Raw genomic sequence first — 27,815 nt, 5'->3', positions numbered from 1 at the left:
CTTTGTACCTATGCAAAGCCATCGAAGTAGGAAATGGAATATTTCTTGAGGAAGAGTTAGCTGTCTAATTTGATGTGTTTGTAAAGATAAAGTGTTGTTCAGTCCTTTTTCAGGCATGTCCAAATCCATTTGGGGTATTCATGGCAAAAATACTAGGGTGCTTTGTGATTTCTTTCTCCAACTCATTTTACAGATGAGGAAACCAAGGCAAACAAGGTAAAGTAATTTGCCCAGGGTCATACAACTATTAAGTATCTGAGGCTGGATTTGAACTCAGGTTTTCCTGACTCCAGGCCCAGCTTTCCATCCATTGCACCACCTAATTATTCCATGAAGTAATTTGACCAAAAGACCTGCTGAAAACTGCAAACATAAGTTCAGGAAGATGCTGCCAGACCTCTTCATCTTTGCCCACTAATTACAGTGCAAGCCTACATGATGGTTTAGTGGTTAAGACTAGCTCTTCAAGGGTAATAAAAATTAAAAAGATGGCAGTCCCTTGGTGGGAGGGTTTTTGGCATTTCTTCTGAATTCCATAATGAATAATTTATATAAAAGCTTTATTGGAGCCCAGTGTTCCACAATAAATGTTCCATGAGAACACACTCAAATATTTCAACATTAATATCTCTCCAGTGGATTCAGCTGACAGCCCAAACCAGATTTGAGTTGCTACATTGCTTATTTACATAAGATATCATAATCTCACTTGTATTTGCATTTTTTGAAACATTCCAAAGGTGATAGATTCCAAAGGCATGTCAGCAAAATGCAGGTGTTTCTATTGGATCAAAGAAAGTAGTGAGCCTCTGGGCATCATAGAAGGAATACTGGGCTAAAAAAGAAGAATTGAGTTTGGGTATTTGTTCTATCACTTGCTACCAGGGTGACCTTGGAAGAAAAGACATTCCACTTGTCTCAGTCCTTAAAATCGGGACTGCCTACTACCAACACTGGGTTGCTGTTAGGATCAGATGAGTTTAATATGAAATGAATATATGTTGAAGTGTTTGACAAACTAAAAACTATCATTGGAACATGAGGAATGGTCACTGCAAATTAACAAAGAAGAGTAGCCATAGGCAGTGCCCATTCTCATGCCCACAGCAACACCCAGGCAAGAGACCGGGAAGGAAACCTGAATATCTGTACACAGTAAGCCCTTTATACTGCCTCATTTCCCACAAATAAATATCTACCAGCACTGGCAATTACTGTCAGGGATGGGATAGAATATAATTTCTTTGATGGTGGGACTATTTCCTTTAGTCCTTGCCTCTGGAGAACTTTGCACAGTACCTTAGGCATAGTAGCCACTTAGTAAAAGTTGAGGGGGGGCAGTAGGTGATACAATAGAGTGCCAGGCCTGGAGTCAGGAAGACCTGAATTCAAATGTGGCCTCAGACACTAACTTGCTGTGTGACCCTGAGTAAATCACTTTTAACCTCTGTTTGCCTCAGTTTCCTCATCTGTAGAATGAGTTAGAGAAGAAAATGCCAGTATCTTTGCCAAAAGAAAAAACCAAATGACCTCACAAAGAGTCAGACATGACTGATCAATTGTAACGAAAGGTTAAATGTAATTCAACTGAATTAAGAATGAGCATAACCCTAGGTTTTATAAGGATCTCTAGATTTCTAGGCCAAGCAATAGATTTCTTCCTGCTTTGAGTTTAGAAAGCCATTATATCAAGGGAAAGATTCCTGACTCATCCACCTCTCAATTCTCCCTCACCAGACGTGTTCCCCCACAGCCAGAGAGTTCTCTCATAGCATCTCACACATCTCCTAAGTCTTGTTCATTGAAAATAAGAAGGAGCCTTCAAGATCACCTACTCTAGATATGTCAAATTCAAATAGAAATGAGGCCTCTAAGCTGTATAGAAGGATCCCTGTGGGCCATACATGGATTTAGAAAACTACAAATTAATATTATGTTCTATTGTATTTTTATCTATTTTGTTAACTATTTCCTAATTATGTTTTAATCTCACTCAGGAAACATTGCAGGCAGAATGTTTGACATCTGTGGTCCTCATTCCACGGATGAGGAAACTGAAAACCCAAGAGGTGAGGTTGTCTAGTCGTACTAGTAATAAGCATCCTCAGTGCACAGGGGCCATTTAAAACATGCTTGTTGACTAAGTACCACAGCTAGTGTTTGAACCCAGACTCTGGCTCCAAATCCAGTGATGTTTCCAATTGATCACACTCCCAAATTAATCCAGAAACAAAGGGCTTCTCCAACCTCATCCTGTCAATTTAGAATTCACATAAACTTACCTTTCTCACAAAAAAAATCTACTGCCTGGTCTAGAGGCCTAGAGATCTTTATGAAACTTACGATTTATGAAAGTACTTAATTGGGTTAATTACATATGCTATTTCACATGATCTAAATGCATTTAGAATTTCAACAGGTCTTCAAAATAGCAAGTCCAATTTTGTGGCCAATGTGGGAGTCTCCTCTATAACAAATTCTTGACAGGAAACCATCTAGCCATTGGCTGAACACCTCCAACAAAAGAGAATTCACTGCTTCACAGAGATTATATTATTGGACTGCTTGAATTTGTTAGAACATTGTTTTTATTTAGCTTAAGCCCATCTTCTTGTAACTCCCACACATTGATCTTACTCCAGTAGTAGGAAAGTTTCTTGAAAACAGGAGCCATCTTGCATTTCATCTTTGTATCCCCAGTGCCTAGCATGGTGCCTTCCATCTAATAAGTGTTTAAAAGATGTTTTATTGATCTGGATTAGATGAGTTCTACCCATTGGAGCCCCACAAGCTAATCCTTCTAGAGCACAGCCATTAGACTTTGGAAGACAGTCACTGCTATAGCCCTCTTTTAAAGACCAAAACATACACAATCCCTTTGAAAGATCCTCATAGGACACTTTCTCAAGTGTCACTGTTTTGGTCATCCTTCTCTGTACACACCCTTCATTTTCTTTTTCCATATTGAATGTGGAACTTAAATCTTAACAAAACATTTTATATGTAGGTTGATCAAGTATAATCTGACCAGGTACAAAATATCACTAAACTAGTAATTGCCTCATTCTGAACATTCTGTAGCTTAAGACGACATTAGCTTTTCTGATCATGTACCTCTACTGACTCACATTGAATTGTGACCCCAATTCTTTGTGATCCCATTTGGGATTTTCTTGACAAAGATACTGGTTTGCTATTTAATTCTCCAGTTCATTTTACAGATAGGGGAACTGAGGTAAACAGGGTTAAGTGACTTGCCCAGGATCACATAGCTCGTAGGTATCTAAGGTCAGATTTGAACTCAGGAAGATTAATCTTCTTGACTGCAGACCTTGTATTCTATCCATTGTGCCACCTAGCTGCCCATGTCGAACTTAGGGTCCACTAAAATCACAAGTCTTTCTTCATGACCTGCTGCTATCCAACCATATCTCCCTCTCCTGTTGTGCTCTTGTATTGATTTCTTGCACCTGAGTACAGGACTTTACATTTACCATCATTGTGTTTCACTGGCAAATATACCTCTCTCTAAAGCAGAAACATACATGCCCCTATCTTTTAGAAAGCTATTGTTCCTGGTGGGGATTTGTTAGTTTTAAACTAAATTGGAAAGAGAGAGAGTTCATTTGGAAAGAGAGTAGATTTACAACCCAGAGACTCAGATGTTCTGGGTAATGTGACATATTCATGGAACAGTCAATGTAAAAGCATCAGCTATCTGATTGAAGTTACACCAGAGACCTTGGGTGGAAAAGAATTACTTAAACTGGAAGATGGCCAGGACTCTAGCACTAATACAATTACAAGCAATATTTCTTTCAGGGGAGGAGTGAGAGTCTGCCATGGCAAACACACAGAAGATATTCTCAAATTATCACCAGGCCAATTCTTACAGGTTCCAAAGATTGGTTGCTGCATCATAGCTTAGTACATTCCTGTGCTAGACAGTTCCTTCTGTTCTGCTGATGCTACTTAGTGAGAAGGATGAATGTAAAATAGTAACTAAAGATAACTGGCCAAAAACTGTTCTCTGCTTTCCTTTTAAATGCAATGGTCCCAGAATTGGATACTTTTTCTTCAAGGTGCTGTTCAAAACAAACTAAATCAACCCCTAGTTCTTCCCTCTTCTTTTCCCCATGGAGACTGAAGGTGCCCCCACCAAAGTAACTGGATTATCATACATACATTTAAACACATACACACACATACACACACATACACACACACACACACACACACACACACCATTATTCCATCAATTGTGAACTAATAAAGTAGGGAGTGGGGAAACTGGGGAGCTCCTGATATGAAAACTCCTTCCACTAACATAGATAAGCAACTAATTTATAGTCTTAGAGAGTTGCCCAGGGCATTGAAAGGTTGAATAACTCTCCCAGGATCACATACTTTGCGTGTGATGAAGATGAGACTTGAACCCACATCTTCCAGGCTTAGCAAAGGACCTAGCATGGAACAGGTGCTTATTGAACAATAAAGCTGAACAATAAAGGCTTATTGACCTGAATCAAATTAAACTGAATTCCTGATTCCAAGGCTTGCCCAGTACATCATAATGTTCCCCATCATCATCATCATCATCATTATTTCCTCATTTTTTGCAAGAGATTATAAATTCCATGAATATAGGGACCATTTCTTCTTCATCACCCAGGGAAAATTACTTTGCCCCTCTGATCCTCAGTTTCTTTATCCACAAAATATGAAAGCACACACTATTTACCTTAGGGAGGAAGAGAAAGTGAATATGCATTTATTAAGGATCCACTATATGCCCTGGCATATAGTTCTAAGTGTTTTACAGATATTATCTCCTTTGATCCTTTTAACAGCCCAGGGAAGAGAAGGGAAGGGAAGGGAAGCATTTGTTCATCCTTCATTTTTGAAGAGGACCAGTGACATCATAGGATAATGTCTTGTGAGTGAACTGGATTAACGTGAAGCAGAGTTTCACAAAGTCATCAGCCTCACTCTTCATGAGTCATTAAAGTCCAGTGGCAGGACAAAAGTCAAAAGAACTGGAGATGGCCCAGGATGCAGTGGATGACCTTGGTATCTTCAATGTCTGACAAACCTCCAAGCCCTCCACAGTGCCTGCTTTACCTGCATTCATGACCACTGGAATAAATTGTTCTCATCTGCTCATTCCATTGGGGAAAAGTCTTCATGTGCTTCAAATAGATACCCCTCTAACTCAGGATTTGTGACCTGTCAGTTATCCTCAACCTGATTTAGCCCATCAACCGAGCTGGTTTCTTAGCATGTGCCCACTGTACATGCCATAGCTTCTTGGAGCCACAAGAGAGAGTTGGGTGAAGGTGGACACCAAAGATAGATGAGCAGTCCTGAAGAGGGCTTCTTGAACCTTCACACCAGAGGTGCTAGTCCTCCCTGAAAACTCCATATATACTAAGCGTAGGTACTATAGTGTAATGGAACTGCTATCACTAGTTATAGCAGTGATTCTTTTTTCTTCCCATAACAAATAGTAGTATTATTTCTGGACTCCTATTAGATTATATTCTCCTTGAAAGCAGACCCCATTTCTCATTTATCTTTGTGTGTCACACACATACACACACACACACACACACACACACACACACACTGGACCTCACACGATGTTCTGCACATACTAGGTGCTTGGAAATATCTGTTGACAAGAACTGCATGAAGACTGGAGTCAACTGGGACCTCAGCTCTATTGATTTTTTTCAGATGAGGGTGAGGATGTTATAACAAGATGGATGTTTATCCCTAAACTGGCATGGAGATCATCAGATCATAGTTTGGGAGGTAGAAGGGACCTCAAAGCCCATCAAATCCAACCTAGATTATCTTTTACCATTCTTAGTATCCCTAGCACTCAGCACAGTGCCTGACACATAGTGAGTGCTAAACAAATGTTTATTGAATTGGTTTGTCTTGAGGAGGAAACTGAGATCCAAGAAGGCTCAGTGACTTGCCTTTTGTTCACTATTCCTATTTTTCATGTATATAATTTATTTTTTGCTTGTTGCTCCTTTCCCCCCATTAGATTATGAATTCCTCAAGAGCAGGGATTATCTTTTGCCTTTCTTTGTATTCTCAGAGCATAGGAGGTGCCTAATAAAGACTGACTGACCAACGTGACAAAGATACTTGTCCTCTGAGGTAGGATTCAAGATTGATTCAAGATTTAGCCTTCTTGCTTTTTCTTCCTCTTTAACCCAATTCAACCAATATTTAGTCAGCGCAGGCCACTCATTCTTAGTCCTGGAGACACACAGACAAAAATGAAAAATGACTCCCAGTCCTCATAGAGCTACACAGTCTTTTCACCGAAACACATTGCTTCCTATGAAATATGAGACTCTATTAAAGGCTCAGGGAGAAAGGGGAAATGCTTAGCTGGGACAGGAAAAAAATTGTAAATGGGATGCAGAAGGGGCACATGAGGGCTATCTTCAAGTATCTGAAGGAATATCACATGGAAGGGGAATCATCAGCCTTAGCCACAGAGGAGAAGATCAGGAGAAATGAGTGGAAATGAGTGGTGTTAGGAAAAACCTGCTAACATTTGTTGGTGAATAGTTTCCAATTCTTCATTACCTCATTTGAGGTTTTCTTTGCAAAGATACTGGAGTGGTTTGCCATTTCCTTCTCCAGTTCATTTTACAGTTGAGGAAACTGAGGCAGAGTTAAGTGACTTTGCCCAGGGTCACACAGCTGGTAAGTGTCTGAGGCTGAATTTGAACTCAATGAAGACGAGTCTTCCTGACTTAAGGACCAATGCTCTATCTACCTAACTGTACCCTCTAATAATCACAGGTCCCCAAATGGACTTCCCTTCACTTGAGGTATTTTAGCACAAGATTAATGATGAGTGACCACTTATAAATAGGGTTCTCTTTTCTAGCACAGGTTAGACTAGATTGCTTCTGATGTCCCTCTGAGATTCTGTGATTCTGTAAAAGGTGGGAATTTCAGGTATATGACAAGCCAATGTCAAAGATATTTTTTATCTATCAGGACCTTGCTACACCCTCAAATCATACTATGTAGTTATGTTCCTAATCTAATCATGTGCAGAGATGACCTTGTTTGCCAGCCTCCTGAAGCAGCAATCGCTGATGAAAACATGAGCTTCTGCCCAAATAAAACTCCATCATCTGGGTGATAGAAAGGGGAAGAAGACTTGTGTCCCAGGCTTAGAACAGCCTTGTCTTGTCTTGTGAGCTCTTTCTGTGAGTTCTTTCCAGCTGGTGCTGGAAACAGGCTTCATGTGGACTTTTCAGCTTTGCCGTACTTGGAAATTGTTTCTCAACCTGGGCCATCTAATTGCTTTGCCTTCTGGCAGCAAGAAGCCAGTTTTTCACACATCTGCAAGCCAGAGGGGATGTGTTTCCGAAATTTCTAAGGACTCAGATGTTCCCCTGCCAAGAAATCAACAAGCATTCATTATTCACCTACTATGTGCCAAGCACTGTGATGGGCACTGGAGATACAGAGGGGGAAAAACTGCCCTCAAGAAAATCACACCTCATCCAAAAACCAGAAACCTAAGCAAGTGCTGACCCATTTTTCTCCAGTCTTTCTTCCTTTTTCTTTAGTTCCTGGTATAACAAGGGGATCGGCCAATAAGGGGCCAGCTTTAGAACACATACAATAAGTTCTGCCTGCTACAATCCACAGGGAGGCTTGGTGAGACTGGCATACAAGAGAGGGTATGATCCTCCCTGCCCCTTCTGAATACTCACAAATATTGTCAGTTTATTTTGTAGTAATAAAAAGTTTTTTATCTGATGGCTGAGTTGGAACTGTGCATACATACAAAAGGCACAAATATACAAAATCTCTATCACTCTCCCTATCTTTATCCCTGTGTGCTTCTGTGTCTCTATCTCTCTGTGTGTCTATCTCTATCTCTTTGTCTCTGTCATCTGTATCTCTGTTTCTTTACTTCTATGTCTGTCTCTATGTCTTTGTCCTTCTGTGTCTTTTCTCTGTCTCTCTCTGTATGTTTCTGTATCTCTGTGTCTCTTTCATGTTTTCTCTTATCCCTTTCTTCCCCCTCATATCTCTGTCTCTCTTGTGCTTATCTCTATTTGTCTTCCTCTCTCTCTCTCTCTCTCTCTCTCTCTCTCTCTCTCTCTCTCTCTCTCTCTCTCTCTCTCTCTCTCGTATCTGTCTCTCTCCCAAAGCTTTCAATCCCCTAAGCTGTGTATTACAGTATTACTGACAGTGCTGTAACCACCTTATCTCCCTACTTGAGCTGCCACATGTCCTTGAATACATGACATTGCTACTTCCTATCTCTGTTCTTTTTCACTCTTTCCTGATCTTAGATGAATGTGTACCAGAGGCAGAACAAACCAAACTGTGTCCTTGGAAGCTTCAAAATGTTCAAATGCATCATCCTAGGTCCATAGTCCAAGACAAAGTCTACCACTAATTGAAGGAGCCAAGTCTTGGGAGGACTCATTGCAGTCCTGAGGAACACTGACCCAGTCTGGCAGTGAGTTGACACAGCAAGCAAAAACACTGTGTCCTGCAAAATGTGGGCCTTGTCCAGAAGTGAATGTGATGTGGAGGCTGGTTGGTAGCAAACACTTTAAGCAGATAGAATTGGTTCAGTCAACTTCCACCCTCATAGTGGTAATGATGTAGAACAGGCAAATTGTACCACTACACTGCAGAGTCTGTTGGCATCACTTGGTAGTGCCCAGAAATGATCACAGGAAGAGCTCAGCAGGTTACCAGCATGAGATCTACCAGTGGGGACTCAGGAATGAGGGGTTTAGCTAATCTCTCCTCTGGGACCACCAAGTAGCATTTAGAGAGTCCTGTGAATCTACAGGAACAACATAATATTGGTGGAATTTAATAAACCATAACATGAAATATTTATCCTGTTACACTGGCTTAAGTAATTTAAGCTTGCTGGAAATCAACAGAATGTTTTCATTTTTAATGAGCCTTTGGTAAAACAGACTCCTCCATCACTGTCAGGTGCGCAAGTGTGGCAGGGAGTGAGGTCCGTTCACACGATGCAATTTTAATCTCCCCACAGAAACAATACTGAATAATGCAGAGCATTTACTGAAGTTTTCCCCACTATTTGAGACAAAGCTGGGTTGTTTAAGCTAAGCAAGTCTGACATTTGTGGAGGGTTTCAGAGACTGGTGACTCCTCTTGTCTCTGATAATCTGTGGAAGCAAAGAACTTTTTCAGGGGCAACCCAGGGTCACAGTCGACCAACCAAACAGCATTTATTTAATCTAATCCAAGTATCTATTACAGTCCTACTGTATGCAAAGTATCATCCTAGAGTAACAGTGGCCATTCCATCTGACATGCCTGAGGATAGGCCTGGGTCCTCCTGAGCACTGAAAAATTTGGTGTTTTGTGATGGTTTAAAAAATTCTGGATGGGGGTAGCCAGGTGGCATAGTGAGTAGAGTACTGACCCTGGAGTCTGGAGGACCTGAGTTCAAATCCAGCCTCAGACACTTGACTCACTTACTAATGTGTGACCTTGGGCAAGTCATATAACCCAATTGCCTTGCCTTCCCCCCCACCATCAAAAAGAAAAGAAAAGAAAACTCTGGATGGTCCCTCTTACCCCTTCCTCAAATCCTATCAAATTATGATGAGGAGGAGGTCTTGCCAAAGCTGTGACCTCAAGGATTAATCACTGAACAATTCAGTAGACTTTAAAAGGAGGGATTTTGTCCTCTAGTTATCCCTTCCCCTCTTCAGAACATGTATCCTGTGATTATTTCTCTTTGAGATTTCCCATGAGGGGTAGAAGAGGGGGCATCCTCTCCTACCCAAACAAAACTGGCAACTATTTATTCATGGTGCCTATAGCAGGGGGTAGCTTTAGTTTAAGCCTCCCATGATTTTTCTGCTTTGTGTCTCTTTCCCTGAATATAAAGGACTGAACAGTAATCCTGAGGGGGATTTTTCAACTTTGTGAAGTTCAAAAAGTCATGACTTTCTAGTCCTTTAGTCACTATGTGAAGTACCCCTTATGACTTTTACAGTATCACTTGGAAGAGATGGTCACTGAGAGGAGGTGGCATTCAGCTCCTAGCATGGCAGTCCAAAGCCTAATGGAAGTTTAAATGCCACTTCAACAATCCCCCAAAATGTTTAATGTTAGTGTATTTTAAATACCAAATGCATAGAAGAATATAATAGTTTTAAATCATTGCTTCATGTTTGAGTTTTCGTCAATACGTGCTCCTGATCCTTTTGTAGTTTTAGCATTTCTATTGTGTGAAGGAAATAAATAGCTGTCCCATACCTGATCAACACTATCCATTAAGTGCATTCCTACTTCCTTTTGAGGGGCTCTAGACCTGAATCAAACTTGAACCGTGGGTGATTCTCCCCAAGACCCTGCAAATGGAGCATAAAGAGTCTGAGAGTTCAAAAGTTTCAGCCCTTTTTCTGGAGACTAGAACTGAACCCAGTCTAAGTGCATAGGTCTAGGAATGAGAGGTCTCCTTAGTCAGAAAAGCAAAGTGTCTCCAGGCACTATAGCAGCTCTGTATCGGTACACAAGGAGATACAAAGTCAAAAAAGTTTACAGGCAACCAGGTAGCATAATGGATAGAGTGTTGGACCTGGACTCAGGAAGATATGAATTCAAATCCTGCCACAGATGTTTACTAGTTGTGTGACTCTAGTCAAGCTTTGTAACTGATCTGTACCTCAGTTCATAATATATAAAACAAGGGAGTTGAACTTGATGGCATCTCAGGTGTCTTTAAGTTTTCAGTCTATAATCCAAGGTCATCGCATTGGGAAGAAACATATAAACAGATAAATTGTTGTTCATCATTCGTTTTTGAAGAGGAACCATAATGACACTGAGGAGTGATGCCTTGACTTGTGTGGGAACTGGGTTGAAGTGAGGCAGTGATTGCACAAGGTCATCAGCCTCCCTCTCCTTCAGAGTTGTCAAAGTCCAGAGACAGGACAAAAGTCCTGGCGATGACCCAGGATGCAGTGGATGACCTTGGCATCTTCATAGTCTGAGCAAATGCTAAGTACTGTTTCAGCTGCCTTCATGGCCCTTAGAAAAAATTGTCCTTATCCACTCATTTCACTGGGAAAAGTCTTCAAGTCCTTGGGGTAGACATCCCCTCACTCACCAATTGATTTGAGGCTTGTCAGTCACCCTCAACCTAGTTTAGCCTCTCTGCCAAGATGATTTACCAAGGTGCAGCCACTGTACATGCTACAGCTTCTTGGAGCCACGGGTGAGAATTGAGTGGACACCAAAAATGGATGAATAGCCCAAAAAAGGCTCCACAAGGTCTCACGCTGGAGGGAGTTGTCCTCCCTGAATACCTCAGAAACCCCAAACTCAATTATTAGAGAAAGGAGAAAGCACTGTGAGGACTCAGGAAAGACTTCTCATAAGCACAGGAGATGAGTCTTAGAGAGAGCTAAGTGTCCTAAGACATAGAGGTGAGGATAAAGGTTGAGAGGTGGGAGACACAATATTTAGTTTGAGAACCAGTTTGACTGGACCATAGGGTGCACAAAGGAGAATAATGCATGGCATATATAAAGGTGGCATGGAGCTAAATTATGGAGAAAAGAAGAGAACACACATTTATTAAGTGCCAGACACTTCATCATTATTACCTCATCTGATCCTCACAACAACTCCAAGGGGAGGGGGAGGTGCCATTATTGTCCCTATTTACAATTAATGAAACTAAGGCAAATGGGGTTAAGTGTCTTTCCCAGGGTCACACAACCAATAAGTGTCTGAGGCTGGATTTGAACTCATGTTTCCCTGACACCAGGTCTGACATTTCATCCATTGTACCACCTAGATACCTCCAATAGAGGCTAATGGAAGTTAATTGACTAAGTGTCTATCCTCCACAGTTTTAAAGAATAAGACCAGTTAGTTAGAGCTTGGGGATGAAGAACTGAAACTTACATGTTTCTTCCAAAAATTGAATTTTTCAATAAAATATAGAATTCTTGAGGGCAAGAATTGGCTTCATTTTTTTTTTGAGGCAATCAAGGTTAAGTGACTTGCCCAGGGTCATACAGCTAGTAGGTTTCTGAGGTTGGATTTGAATTCAATCCTCCTGACTCAAGGGCCAGTGCTTTATCCACAACACCATTTCTCTGCCTGAGTTTCTTTTATACCTTTGTATTCCTCTTAGAGGCAGCTGGTGGCTGAAACTCATGTGTTCATTCATAAAATAAAATTTTGCAGTACAATATAGGCTTCTTGAGGACAGGAATTGGCTTCATTTTTATTTTTGTATTGCCCTTAGAGGATAGAGTGCTTGGCCTGGAGTCAAGAAGACCCTGAGTTCGTATCTGGCCTGAGATGTTTGCCAGCTACATGACCCTACCTGCCTCAGTTTATTCAACTATAAAATTGAGATAGTCATAGCACCCACCTCTCAGAGTTGTTGAAGATATGAGATAATTGCTTAAAAAAGAAAAAGTATTTAATACTGTTCCCACCATGTAGTAGTCACTAGATAAATACTTATTTAATATTATTTTTAAAAATACTTTGTCCCAAAAGCAAAATGAAGGAGAGAGAGTATGAATAACTAACTTATCTCAAGCTCATCCCCGCTACCAGCAATGGAACACCAGCTCTAACTTCATCTTCTCCTGTATGTCAACAACATTCTCTGTGCAGAACAAAGATCAAGCCACTGTCCTCAAAGGCAAAAGCTTGTGGAGTGATAGGGCTGCGACCAGGGAGAGAAGTACTCAGATGTTTTTGTTTTCTGTTCCCTTTCTGGGAGGAAAGGCAAAAGGGTTCTCCTTCTAAAGAGCAGTGGGTGGCTCAGCTTCACTAAAGAAGAGCCTCGTCAAAGTAGCAGCAGGAGAAGACCAGACCTGCCTCCCACAAGAGGGGTTGCCCTGAATGTAGGTGGGGGAGAGGAAGAGAGCATCACATGACTTAAACTTGATCATAAATAGGACTGGAGTTCCGGGGAGCCCTTTGTATCTTCTCAATCAAATGTACATGGGGTGCCTGGCACAGAATGTATTCTTTTCTTAAAAGAAGAGAAAGAAGGAAAGGAAGGAAGGAAGGAAGGAAGGAAGGAAGGAAGGAAGGAAGGAAGGAAGGAAGGAAGGAAGGAAGGAAGGAAGGAAAGAAGGAAGGAAAGAAGGAAAGAAGGAAAGAAGGAAAGAAGGAAGGAAGGAAGGAAGGGAGGGAGGAAGGAAGGAAGGAAGGAAGGAAGGAAGGAAGGAAGGAAGGAAGGAAGGAAGGAAGCGAGAGAGAGAAGAAGAAGAGGGGAGAGGAGGGGAGGGTAGAGAAAAAGAAAGTAAAAAGAAGAAAAAGAAAGAGGGAGGGAGGAAGGCAGGAAGAAATAAAGAAAATAAGAAGGAAGGAAGGAAAAAAGGAAGAAAGAAAGAAGAAAGGAAGGAACAAAGAAGAGAAAGAAAAGAAAGAGAGAGAAAGAAAGAAAAGAAAAGAGAAAGAAAGGAAGGAAGGAAGGAAGGAAGGAAGGAAGGAAGGAAGGAAGGAAGGAAGGAAGGAAGGAAGGAAGGAAGGAAGGAAGGAAGGAAGGAAGAAAAACTTTCCGGGTGGATAAGAATCCCTTAGGTGTTTTTTCTCTGTCCCCAGGTCTTCAAAGAGATGCCTCTCAGCCTACTTTGCCCCATACTTTCTGGCATCCCCGAGTGTCTGTGATCCTGGAAGTAAATCTTTTATCCTATTAGCATCACCTCAGAAGTGTTCTTGGTTTCTGATGATTTGGTCATGACCCTGATATTATTTCAGCATGGGGGACTGTTTACAACAGGACTTTTTGGAGTGGAGTTCTAGTTGGAATGAGTTCGGAAGTTTCATGGGAAATCTGCAAGAGACAAGAGTCAGAGCAGTGCCTCAGAAGGCTGATTTTCATCCCTCCCCACATCCCTTGGACAGAAACCCACATGTTTCATGCATTTATTTTTTTTAAGGCACAAGCAGGGCTGCCCTGGAGCAATTGCACTATCCAGATGTTTGCCTCAGGACCCTGAATGCTCCTTTTGACATAATATTGTCATAGACACCAGAGATTAGATTAAGCTTCCTTTGAGGACAAAATCTGAGTCCAGATCCCTGCTGCAGAAAAGTCAATTCTCCTGGGGGGGATGGGGGGAGCATAAAACTATTGGTTTGGGAGTCTAGAAACCTGGATCAAATATGGGGTCTATCACTTGCTATCTGTGTAGACTCAGGCAAGTATCTCTGAGCCTCAGTGTTCTTCTAATTTAATTCAACATACATTTATTAAGAGACTATTATGTGCTGGCTTTTATATAGCACTGTAAAATTTGCAAAGCATTTTATACACATTTTCTCATCTTATCCTCACAACAACCCTGTGAAGTAAATATAACAGATATTATCTCTACTTCAGAGATGAGGAACTGAAGGTTAAGTGACTTTCCCAGGGTCATACATCTGCCAAGTAGGAAATTGTCTAAAGCAAGATTTGAACCTAGTTCTTCTTGACTCCAAGTTCACTACTTGTCAACTATATCAGGGGTAGGTTAGATTAGAAGTCTAGGTTAGATGAAGCTTACGGTCTTTCCCATCTATCCTGTAGTTGCCCTGTATATATTAATTTGTACACGTATTATCTCCCCCCCTTACTCCTTTAGAAGGTAAGTTTCTTGAAAGCAGCAACCATCTTTACTTTTCCTTTGTATCCCAGAATTTAGCCCAGTGCCTAGCAGTCTGTCAATGGCACTGAGCTAAGCTGTGGGTAAAACAGAAAAGCAAAAAGAAGGATCTTGGTCTCAGTGGACTCACAGTCTAAGGAAAGAAGGAAACAACAAGCAGACAACTATGTTCAATAAGATATAGATGGGACAAATTGGTGATATGCTTGGAAGGAAGGCACTAGCATTAAGAGACCTTACCTGAGGCTTAAAGGAAATATTGGAAGCACTTAGCTAATACTTGTTGACTAACTGGCTGATTGATTAGAATCCAAAGATCATAGCTCCAGAACTATAAGGGAATTCAGGTTCCAGCTACTTCAAACTCATCATTTTACAGAAGAAATTGGTTCCAGGGATTGTGACTTGTCCAAGGTCACACAGGTAGAAATCATTACAGGCTGGGCTTAAATCCAGTTCCTCTGATTTTAGAGTCAATGCTCTTTCTCTCTCTGGATCTTTGACCCTGTAATCCCATCCTGACTATAAGTATCAAGAATCCCCCAACTGATAGGGAGAGTTTAGCCACAAGGAGTGATTCTAAATCAGAGGCTCTTAACCTAGTTACTTAATCTGGTAACTGTGAACATTAGAGATAGGTGGATAGATAGATAGATAGATAGATAGATAGATAGATAGATAGATAGATAGATAGATAGATAGATAATAGATAGATGGATAGATGGATGGATGGATGGATGGATGGATGGACAGATGGATTGATACAGGTAGATAAACACATGGATGGATGAATAGATAAACAGATAGATATAGATGAATGGATATCTAGATGGATAGATAGATAGGTTAGCTATGTGGATGAATGGATAGACAGGTAGATGGTTGGGTAGATAGATGAATACCTGGATAGATGATGGAGGATAGATAGACAGATAGATAGATACATAGATAGATAGATAGATAGATACATGCATAGATAGATAGATAGATAGATAGATAGATAGATAGATAGATAGATGTAGATAGATAGATAGATAGATGTAGATAGATGGATAGATAGATGTATGGATAAAAAGATGGATATGGATGGATAGATAGATATAAATGAATGGATAGATGGATGGATGAAGAGCTAGACAGAGAAAGAGGTAGATGGATAGATGTATGAAGAGAGATATAGATGGTTCAATGGAAAGATAGATGAATAAATGGATGGGTACAAAGATGGACTGATGGCTATATGGATGAATTGATGGATAGATGGATAGATAGTTCAGTGGATAGACAGATACATTAGATGATAGGTAGGTAGGTAGATAGATAGATAGATAGATAGATAGATAGATAGATAGATAGATAGATAGATAGATAGATAGATAGATGGATGGATGGATAGATAGGTGGATACATGAATGGATAGATGAATGGATAGATGATAGATGACTAGATAGAGATGGATGGATGGATGGATGGATGGATGGATGGATGGAAGGATGGATGGTGAGATAGAGAATAAATGGATGGATGGACAGATGGATAGATAGATAAATAGATAGAAAACTAATATAATTGATTTCCTTTAATCCTATGTATTTTATGTGTTTAAAAACAGTGTTCTGAGAAGGAATCCAAAAGCCTCACCAGACACTGCCAAAGGGGTCCATGACAAAAAACAGTTAAGAACTCCTGTTCTAAGAAGAACGGGTGCTGTGTCAACAAGTGAGGTTATAGATCTTGTCTTTGTTGTTTCCTAACTTCCTTTTCTGTGCTCCTTTCTCCTTCTGGAGTGCTTGCACATATATCACCTTCACACCCATCCTGGATCTCCTTCCCTCAGGTTCTTGTTTTCAGCAAACTGTGAGGAAAGGAAAGCTGGGGAAAGGGGAAAGTGTCAGCTAAGAAAAGGTGTTAGCCTTCCCTTTGGGCATGTCTACCTTACAGAATATTCCCAAAGACATAAAAAGCCTTTTAGATTGACAGGAATTCATTTTTGATGGCAGAATTTCAAGCCCTGTGAGAAGTAGAGGAGAAAAGTTCTTGGACAGGGTAATCTTTGGGGTATCCTTCAAAGGCTGCTGCTCATCCAGCACTTCCCACTCTGCCTGCTTGCAATGTGACCCCCAACCCTAGAACACTCTCAGAATTCTTCCAGTTTCTTTTCACCCCCCTCCTCCTCTTCTTTCTTCCCACCAACATCACAATAGCCCAGATCACCATTACTATCCCTCTAGGCTAATGCTATCATTCTCCGATGGATCTTTGTGTCTCTACTCTCTCCTCACTCCAGTCCATCCTTCATGCCATCACCAGATAGTTCTTCCTTCTACAAAGATCTGATTCCATTACTCTCATTCTCCAAAATCTTTAGCGGTTCTCTACTACCCAACAAGTGAAATTCGAACTCTTTTGTCTGGTGTTCAAAACCCATTTCTGCTGTTCAGTCGTGTCTAACTCTCCATGACCCAATCACAGATACTGGAGTGGTTTGCCATTTCTTTCTCTAGTTCATTTGACAGATGAAAATACTGAGGCAAACAGGGTTTAACGACTTGCCCAGGGGTCACACAACTAGTGATTTGCCATTTCCTTCTCCAGCTCATTTTACAAATGGGGAGAGTGAGGCAAATAGGACGGAATAACTTGCCCCTGGTCACATAGCTGGTAAGTGTCTGAGGTCAGATTTGAACTCAGGAAGATGAGTCTTCCTGCTTCCAAACCCAGTGCACTATCCACTGCACCATCTAGCCATACAAGTATGTCACTACTCCTACTCAAAAAACCATCAAAAGCTCCCTATTGCCTTTGAGGCAAACTACAAACTCCTCACCCCAGCTTTTAAAGCCATAATCAGTCTGGCCCTCACCCAACTTTCCAGTCTTATTTCATCTTGTTTCTTGCCGTAGACCAAGTGGCCTGCTAGCTACTCTCCACGTGTGATATCATACCCATCATCCCCAGATGAGTGTTTCCCTGCTCCTGGAGTTGACTCTCTCTTCACTTCCATCTCCTAAAATTCCCGACTTCTTTCAAAGCACAGCTCAGGGCCATTTCCTGTTTGAACCTTTTCATCATCCTCCCAACTACAGCATTGTGTCCCTCCTGAAATTGCTCAAAATATATTTGTTCTGGTTTTCTATTTCCCCACATTCACTCCAAAAAACAGCTTAAGGATAGGGATGGCTTCCTTTCTCTTTCTGAATCCCTAGCACTTAGAGTACCAACTCACTCCTCACAGGTGCTTAATGAATACTTGTTGTTGAACTGTCTTGGCAGGTGAACCAAGAAGCTAATGAAACTACAACTATAAATCGGAGATGAAAACTTTGGGGATCAGAAAGTAACAGACCAGATGTACCTTTTCCCACACCAATTTCAGATTTGGCAAAGGGACCCAACTTTCCCGAGGCAGTGATTTGTTTTCCACAAAAGTCCAAATGCATCATTTGATTTTATTCTCAGTACTTTCCTCAAAGTACAAAAAAAAATGTATTCACCATCATTAGTCCTAGTGCCTTTAGGTGCCTTGAGAGATCCTTGCACATGCCTGACAGAAGGAAAGATGAAACATGGGTTCCTTTTGAATCTATGGGAACACAGTTTTTATGATTTGGGCAGGATTCAAAAGCTATCAAATGCCCAGCGCAAAGGGGGAGTGAAACTGTGTGATGTACGTCTGGAGCCAAAATGATATCCAGGGAACAGCTCAATTAACTGGTCTTGAGTAGCATTAATACAGTCGCCTATTTCCAGGAGCCAAATGGCGATGTTTATTAAAGGGTCCAGACAGGGAAACTGGTCATCTATTGATCCAAGAATGTCAAAACGACCTTGTGGCTTGTGGGGTAAATGAAGGTGATGGTTCAGCCCACTCCATCCGCTTGGGTTTGGGCTATGAGAATCAACAAGTGCACCATGGTGGTAGTCATGAAGAGTCATCTATACTGTTACCCCATTCCCTTACTGATACAGGGAAGGATTTGTCAAGAAAGCCTCTATTCAGTTATTCATTGGGTCAAGGATCCTAGACAGAGAGCAGAAAGGCCTCTTGGAAGTCACCTGGTCTAATCCACTCATTTTACACATAAGGAAACTGAGGCCCAGGAAAGTTAAGCAATCTACCCTAGTAAGTGGCAGAGACAGAATTCAAATGTAGGTTTTTTAACTAAAAACCCAACATTCTTTCCACCGCACCACATTTTCAGGAAAAATTATATCCCCACTACATCCCTTGTGTTATTAGGTTCTTTGAGCTATTAAAAATAGCTAGCTTTAAGATTTGCAAAGTGCTTTACAACTATTATCTCACTTTACCACTAACTCTGACATAGGTACTTTTATTATCCTCATTTTACATATAAGGAAACTAAGGCACGCAGAGGTTAGGGGCACATAGTAAATGTCTGGAGGCAGGATTTGAACTCAAGTCTTCCTGACTCCAGGTCCAGCATTCTATCTGCTGCACCACCAAGCTACCTCTTTTAGGACAGGAGATGTGTTATACACATCTTTGTAACCTCTGACTTTGAATACAGTGATGTCTCCAAAATATTTATTACCTGAATGCTTACTTAGGGTCACAATCAATGAATCATGGGATTAGAGGGCTAAAATAAACCTCACAGGTCATCATCTACACCAACATCCCCATTTTACAGGCAAAGAAGCAGAGATCTGAGGAGGTTAAGTCACTTGCCTAAGGTCACACAGGTAGTAAGGGACAGGATTTGAACTCAGGTCCTTAAATTCCAAGGCCAGTGCTCTTTTTACTGTACCTTACTTCTTGATAATACCACCCCTTCCCGCTACATCGCTGTGCCCCAGTAGATCATAAACTCTTTGGGTTTTTTGCTTTTTTAATTTATTTTATTTCAGTTTTCTACAATCACTTCCATAAATCTTAGATTTTCTCCCCCTCCCTCCCCAAGATGGCATGCAATCTTATATGGGTTCTGCACATACATTCTTACTAAATACATTTTCACCTTAATCATGTTGCATGGAAGAATTAAAATGAGTGGGAGAAAAATCAAAAGAAAACAAAGCAAAACACAAGAGAAAATAGTCTGCTTCATTCTGTGATCCAGTTTCATAGTTCTTTCTCTGGATGTGGAAGGCATTTTGCCTCGAGTCCACTGGGAATTTTTTAGGTCCTTGCATTGCTGTGAAGGGCTAAGTCCACCAGAAAACTTCCTCCCATACTGTAGTTGTTACTGTGTACAAATTGTGTAAAAAGACATCAATGTCAACAGTGCAGATGGCAACCCACCCACTCTTCCTCAGTCCCTTGTCCAAGTCTTCTTGAGGAGTCACACCCAATATGCCTTCTCTCCTAACACTGTGAAAAGCCCATTGGAGTACGTACTTTGGGCACTGATTGCCCAACATGACTACTCCCTTTTCTTTTTCCATTACGTATCTTCCCAATGACATCCTTTGGACCAGTTCTGATTACACAACCCTTTGTTGGTAATATCTTGCAACTCACTGATGCCACCTAAAGGCAACTAGGTGGCACAATGGACAGAGCCTGGGATCTGAAGAGTTCAAATCCAGCCTCAGTTACTTACTACCTGTGTGACCCAGGGCAAGTCACTTCCCTTCTGTCTGCCTCAGTTTTTTTCACTGTAAAATGGGCATAATCACAGCCACTTCTCAAGACTGTTGTGAGAATCAGAGGAGATAATGATTCTAAGGCACTTAGCACACTGCCTGGAACACGGTGTGTGTGTGTGTGTGTGTGTATATCATGTATGTATGTATGTATGTGTGTGTGTATATGTATATGTTAGCTATTATTATTAGCTTTATGACCCAAGGCAAGTGACTTCACCTCTGTCTGCCTCTGTTACCTCAACTGTAAAATGAGGGAAATAACAGCACCAACTTCTCAAGATTGTTGTGAAGATGAAATGATGAGACAATATTCAGGAAGCATATGGCACACAGAAGGCACTTAATAAATGCTTATTCCTTGACCTTCCTCCCCCTCCCCCATCTTATACCTGTCCAGTATTCCGGTGGCACAGAGGGAAAAGCTTTGGATTTGGAGTCAAAGTACCCAGCTTCATTACCAAGCTGACTAACTGGGTGACCTTGGGTAAGTCCATCTCCCTAGGCTTCATCTTCCTCACCTGGAAAATGATGGGGTTGGCCTCTAGGGTACCAGTCAGCTCTAAGATCATAATCTTATGCAAGCAAAGGAAGACTGAAATACTTATAAAAATATATACAGGTTTAACTTCAGAAGTAGCAGCCCAAGGAGATGGTACAGCAGTACCAAGGAGGGATATTCTTTGTGAGTACACCAATAACAGTGGGGAAAGAAAGGCTCTTTGTATTTCCCTTAGAAGCACGATGCATGGGAGGGGTAATGTAAAATTAGATTCTAAAGAGGAGAGGGTTCTATGCAGGGGAGCGGACTGAGGAAAGCAAACTACTGGGGGGAGGCTTGACTGTCAGCATAAGGAATAGCCAGTGGAGAGTCTGCAGGCAGGGTTCCCTACTCCCTTCCCCTTGCACGGAGCCAGATCAGACTTCCTTTGCTCTTGGGAGGTTAGGGATACACCCCCGCAGTCCTAGCGGCAGCTGCTCCAGCAAGAGTTGGGGATGGCAGAGCCACATCTGTGTTTGCCTTGGCAGCCCTGGATTCACAGAGGTACCAACTCCACAATCCCAGTCATCTGCCAGAGACTAGCGGCTGCTAGATGGGGTTAGGCCAGCGACGGCGGGCTTGCCTTCTGATAGTTGAATTTGTTTGGGTTACACTCGCCTTGAGAGGCGAGGTCTCGGCTGCCGCTGTCACTGTCGCTGCCCCGGCTCCAGGAGACCAAGGTAGCAATGTCTCCTACCCACCACTTGGAGAGCGTTTCCGTAAGGGATCTAGTGCCCTGGAGGGATCATTCCGCCTCAGCCCGCAGAAGTCTGAGGCTTCTGTTCCCTCCTGTGCCTGCAGAAGGAAGGGGAGGAAAAATCTGCATCTCTAACTCTGGCTTTGTACCTTTGTCCCCTCAATTAATGAATCACAGATTTCTGAGAGAGGGAAGGGACCTCAGCAGCCATGTAGCCCAACCCATAAATGAAAGGGATCCTCATTATGGTATACTGGAGAAGAATGGGAACCTAACATGCCATCTGGAAGATGGTTGAAATGTATCACCTAGGCTCAAATTCTGCCTTTGATACTCACTGCCTGTGTGACTTGGGCAAGATGATGATGATGATGATGACGACGACGACGATGTTGATGACATTCATGTTTATGATGATAATGATAACATACAGCATTTACTATGTGGCAAGCATTGGACTAGGTGAATTAAAATTACATTCTCCCTTGATTCTTACAACAACTCCTGGAAATAGGTGTTATTATCCACATTTTATAGGTGAGGAAACCAAGGCAAACTGAAGTAAAGTGACTTTGCCACACAGTTAGTAAGTGTCTGAGGTCAAATTTGAACTCAGGTCTTCCTGACTCTACACCTGGCACTCTATCCACTGGCAAATTATTTAACTTCTTTGGGACTCCGTTTCCATATCTGTCAAATGAGGGGATTGAATTAAATGGTTCCTGAGGCCCCTCATAGCTCTTGGTCTTTGACTTGTGACCCCTTATTTCCTATGTGACCTTGAGCAAGTTCCTTCCTTCCTCTGGGCCTTATCTGTAAGATGAGAGGGTATGACTAGATGTCTTTAGAAGTTCCTTCAAGCTCCATGATCTTTAGGTAACTCTCCATTTTCAGTAAAGGTCAGTCCCCTTTGGGATTTCAGAAACAAGCATCTCAGGAAGCATTCACCACTGAATGCTCCATCCCCTGTCAGATATGTTTCCCCTTAATCTCCAGACAGTCACTATGATATCATGGATCGTAAATGCTGGGAACTCCTTCCGCTATATCCAGAGGGAGAGGAGAAGAAACGATGATGGTGGTATTTATGTAGCACTTTAAGGTTTGCAAAACACTTGACATAATGAGATGGCCAAGTCCAGCACTCTGGCCACTATGCTGGCTGCCTGTCTTAGAAATTACTCTCTAAGGTTTGCAAAGCACTTTATTTACATTGGTCTTGTCTAATCCTTACAACCAAGAGCCTAAGGGACTTGCCTGTGGTCACATAGCTCCCGAAGACCAGATCCAGGATCTGAATTCACTATACTTCAAGTTCAATATACTGCCTTCCAGCTATGGTGTGTTCAACCCTACCATCCTTCACCTTATTCTTAAGCCATCCACTGATTTGGGCTTTGGGGAAGAGAAGGAAAGCAGAGAGACAAGAAGAGAAAGAGAAGGAAGAGAGAAAGAGCTTTAAAAAAGTGATAGTCAATATAAAACAGCATTTATATAGTGCCTTGGAGTTTTTAAAGCACCCGAGATACATTATGTCATTTGAACCTCTAAACAGCCCTGTACAGTAGGTATGACAGGTGATATTAATCCCCATTTTACATATGAAGAAACTGAGGCAAAAAGAGGTTAAATGATTTTCCCATAGGTCAAAAGCAGAATATGAATTCAATTCTTTCTGGTCCCAAGCCCAGCACTTTATACCCTAAGCCATCTGCTTCTCTTATAAATAACATCTTAAGGACTGCAAAGCGTTATGCCTAAACAAATGTCATTTGATTCTCCCAACAATTCTCTAGGGTAGGTACTACCCATTTCTTCATTTTTCAGAAGAGTCTCAAAAAGGCTAAGTGACTCAGCCTTAGGTCAAACAGCTAGTAATCGTCAGAGGCATGATTCAAACTCAGGTCCTAACAACATCCAGGGTGCTGATCACTAATCTATACAACCTTAGATGGGAAAAAAAGAACATATTCAGAAGTGGGGAAAACAAAATTGAATCTGCCTAAAGAAACATCGCGGGTGGCTCCTTTTGTAGCAGACATGACGTACACATATAAAATTATGGTGATGAAATCAAAGAATATCAGAACTCGTTGGAGGCCCAGAAGTCAACCTGAGCAGATTTTCTCCAACATCCCCAACAAGGGAGGAGGAATCTACCTTCTCTACCTCTACGCATCCTGCCCATTCCATCTGGGGGCAGTGTCCTGCTGATAGATATCTCCGCCTCTGTGTGGTCCTCACCACTTGTTCCTAGCTCTGCCTTCTTGAGTCAGGAAGAATCTATCAACGAGTCTCAATTAGTCACTTTTTATGATCCAGGCTCATCTTCCTGAGTTCAAATCTGGTCTCAGATGCTTCCTAGCTGTGTGACCCTAGGCAAGTCACTTAATAAACCCTGTTTGTTTCAGTTTCCTCATCTATAAAATGAGCTGGAGAAGGAAATGGCAAACCACTCCAGTATCTTTGCCAAGAAAACCCCAAGTGGGGTCACGAAGAGTCTGTTTGAAACAACAAACATGTTGTGTGACTTTGGGTATCAGTTTCTATCTCTGCAAAATGAAGGGATCAAACCAAATGATTCAAAGATCTTTTCTAACTCTGAATTTTTAAGAATCTCTGAACTGGGTTTTTCTAGATGAAGTTTTTTAGCAGGCAGGAGAGAGGAAGATGATAAGTCATATAAGTTGACCCCCTATAATAATAATATCTAGCATTTATATAGATACGTTGTCTCATTTGATCTGTCCAGGAAATTGAGGCTGGCAGCCCAGACTCCTTGTCTGGGGCAGAGTTTGAATTCAGGACTTTCTAACACATAGCTGCCTACCTGAATCATAAACCCTGCCAATCAAGTGAATTGGTGAGTTATAGTGAAGGACCAGATTTATTGTCAGAGAGGCTGTGTTCCAGACCTTTTGCTTACTACCCATGTGGCTTGATACATCATATGGTCTCTTGACAAATTTCCTTATCTGAAAAATGAGGGGACTGGCATTCTGGCAAACAATTTCTAACAACACTCAAATTGTTATAAAACTGTGCATACCCTTTGACCCGGCAATACCACCACTAGGTCTGTATCCCAGAGAGATCAAAGGAAAAGGACCTATTTGTACAAAAATATTTTGAGCAGCTCTTTTTGTGATGGCAAAGAATTGGAAATTGAAGGGATGCCCATCAATTGGAGAATGGCTGAACAGATTGTGGTACATGATTATGATGGAATGCTATTGTGAAAGAAATGACAAGGGGGGACGGTTTCAGAAAAACATGGGAAGACCTATGTGAACTGATACCAGGAGATCACTGTGTACAGTAACAGAAATGTCATGATGGTGATCAATTATGAAAAACTTAGCTGCTCTGATCAACACTATGAGGAAAACAATTCCAAAGGATTCTTGGTGAAAAAAATACTATCTACTTGGAGGGAGAAAACTGATGAACTCTGACTGAAAATTTAAGTATCATTTTCTCACTTTATTTTTTTCTTGCTTCTTTTTTTGCAATATGGATAATATGGAAAGATGTTTTACATGAATTCACATGTATAATTGATATCATATTGCTTGTTTTCTCAGCATTAGGGGAGTGGCAAGAGGGAGGGAGAGAATCTGCAACTCAAACTTTTTTAAAATGTCAAAAATAAAGAAATAAGAAATTTAAAGAAAAAAAAAGAAGAGGTTGGATTCTAAGGTCCCTTCCAGCTTCAAAGCTATAAACTAAGCTTTTCAGTTTCCAATATGCTCTGAGTAGTGGCTATGCTGAAATCTAGCATTCCTCAACGCTGGCTTTGAAATCACCTGCTTTACCCAATGGAGTCACTGATCTAGAGGTAGAAGAAACTTTCCTCAGAGATCTTTAAGTTCAAGTCTTCTTCATTTTTCATATGATGAAATTGAGGCCCAGAGAAGATTGCGGGGGAGAGGAGGTTGAGCTAAAGCATTCAGGTTTTAAGTATCAGGTAGGATTTAAATCTGACTCCAGCCTGCCTTTCCAGCCACTAAGGAACACTTATGGAAAAGAAATCTTACAACCATCGGACACTCCAGCAATGCAAAAAAAAAAAAAAAAAAAATAGGCCTTGACTAGGGCATTAAGTCACACAAGGGAACAGAGGGTTACTGAGACAAAGGCAGTCCAGGAAAGCATACAACCAAGGGGGTCACCTCAGTTCTGGGTATAATATTCTTCAGGAGAAAGGGAGTGGGAGGGGTCAGAAAAAGCCTGAAGCTGCCCCTGATTTTAGAACACAGTCTTACCAGTGTTCTCTACCACTCCCCCAAGCCTACATATGAGCTGGATTGTGTTTGTCCTTCATTCTCAAAGAGAAGCATGACATCAAGATGACATGACTTGATGTTGACTTTAATTTGAATGAAGGAGGGCTGTGCAAAGTCACCAACCTCACCTTCTTCTCCTGAGCCTTCTGGGTCCAGTGGCCTGATATTCATCAGGACAACTGGAGATGGCCCAGGATCCAATGTGAGACCCTGCCCACATGAGCTGGATAAGTTAAGGCAGAAGAAAGTCGTAGCTCAGACAGAGAAGAAGGAAAGGAAGTCACATGATCTCTCTCAGTCTCAGTGTTTCCATCTGTAAAATGGGGGATAAAAACAGCACCTACTTCATAACGTTATTGTGAGGATCAAATGAGACAAGATGTTTTCAAGATTTTGCAAATCTTACATAAAATGTTAACCACTCTACCCTTGATTTGAGCACCTCTGGCATCCCTTCCTTCTGTGGTCCTGTGTGTGGGTAACCTTTAAGATTTTGATTTCTGTTCCTAAATGAAACCTTGAAGCATGGGAAGGTCATGCACATAGATGAACAGTGGGAGACCAGATGCAGAACCCCAGGGAGGCTGGCTCACACCCCGGGAACCCTGCTCCCCCGGCAGCCCAGGGTGTACGTGCGCACCTGGCAAGATCGAGATGGATACGCGGATGATGAGTCCGAACAAATTAAAACCTCAAACGCCAGAATGAACCTCTCTAACGAACGGCGTGAAACCGGTTGGCGCCGGTGGTTTAACATTATTACTAAGCAAAATATCGGGCAAGTCTGTGCCTCCCAACAAGGTGTCCTGCGGGGAGCTGTTCGCTTCCGAGCGCATCCCTGGAGGCTCTGGGGAGGGAGGCGGAACCTGGGCACGGCAGGTGGGCTGCTCCTTGTAATAAGCCCAGCGCCTGGGAGCAGCTGCCGCTCCTTGCTAATTCATTTTTTAATATGCTGATTTCCTCTCTCCGTGTCTGCCAAGGTGTGGGGAACCTGGGAAATAGAAAACCAGCATTTTTGAAGGGGGGATGATTCTAATCAGTTCCTACCTCTAATCCCCCATTTCAGAGACCTGAAGGTCCTCTTCATCGCCCGCTGCCTCCCATACCCGCAGCCTCCTCCACAAAGAAAGAGCAAGTCCTGTGACTGAGAAAGAGGGATGCTGGCCCGGCTGTATGCTTTTTTCTGCGGGTTTGCGGGTTCTCCTGTCTCATACTGACCCCTGGTGCTGGAGAGAGGAGGAATTTCACTGGAAAACAGGGGAATCTCGGGAAGTTGGGGGAGAGGGTGGAAATCATGAATTAACCCAAAGGGCAGTGGACAGACACATGGTGCAGGCTGCAAGTATCCTTTTTTGGTCCAGACTTGCGATTTTATTGGTGTAGGGAACTCCTTTCCTCCTATCAATCAATCAACAAATATGTATTAAGGACTTAACTATGTATTGAGTACTGTGCTAGATCCTGCAGACACAACGACCATGAAAGTAGTAATTCCTACCCTCAAGATCACATTCTATGGCAGAAAACAACGTGCTCATACAAACTATATAGCCTTACTGTATTCGTTGGGATCAGCACCTCTTTGGCCTGGGAGTTGTCTGGGGCCACTGAAATGTTAGGAGGTTTGTCCAGGGTCACAGGGCCAGGATGTATTGGAGGCAAAACTTGAACCCAGGTCTCCCTGAGACAAGCCTTCTGTCCAACATACCCAGCTGCCTCTTAGTAACCAACTGAAGCCTGTGATTAAGTAAGAATGATCTCCAAACTAGAATGGTTTAAAAGACAGAAGAGGGCACAAATACAGCCTGGAGACGGTTGTAGACAGGCCAGAGAGCAGGAAAGAAGAACCAGGCCCTGTAGAAAGGTCTCCAGGACTTTGGCTGGGTCACCAATGGAGCATTTATGGAAAGATGCAGACAAGAATCACTCAGGAAGAGAGTTATTCAGCCTTTATGCGATCATAGATTTATGAAAGGAGCTTAGAGATCAACTTGTCCAACTCCCTT

This window comes from Notamacropus eugenii, chromosome 5 (genome assembly GCF_028372415.1).
Source record: "Notamacropus eugenii isolate mMacEug1 chromosome 5, mMacEug1.pri_v2, whole genome shotgun sequence".
In the NCBI taxonomy this organism is placed as follows: domain Eukaryota; kingdom Metazoa; phylum Chordata; class Mammalia; order Diprotodontia; family Macropodidae; genus Notamacropus; species Notamacropus eugenii.
Note: the sequence above shows the minus strand (reverse complement) of the source record.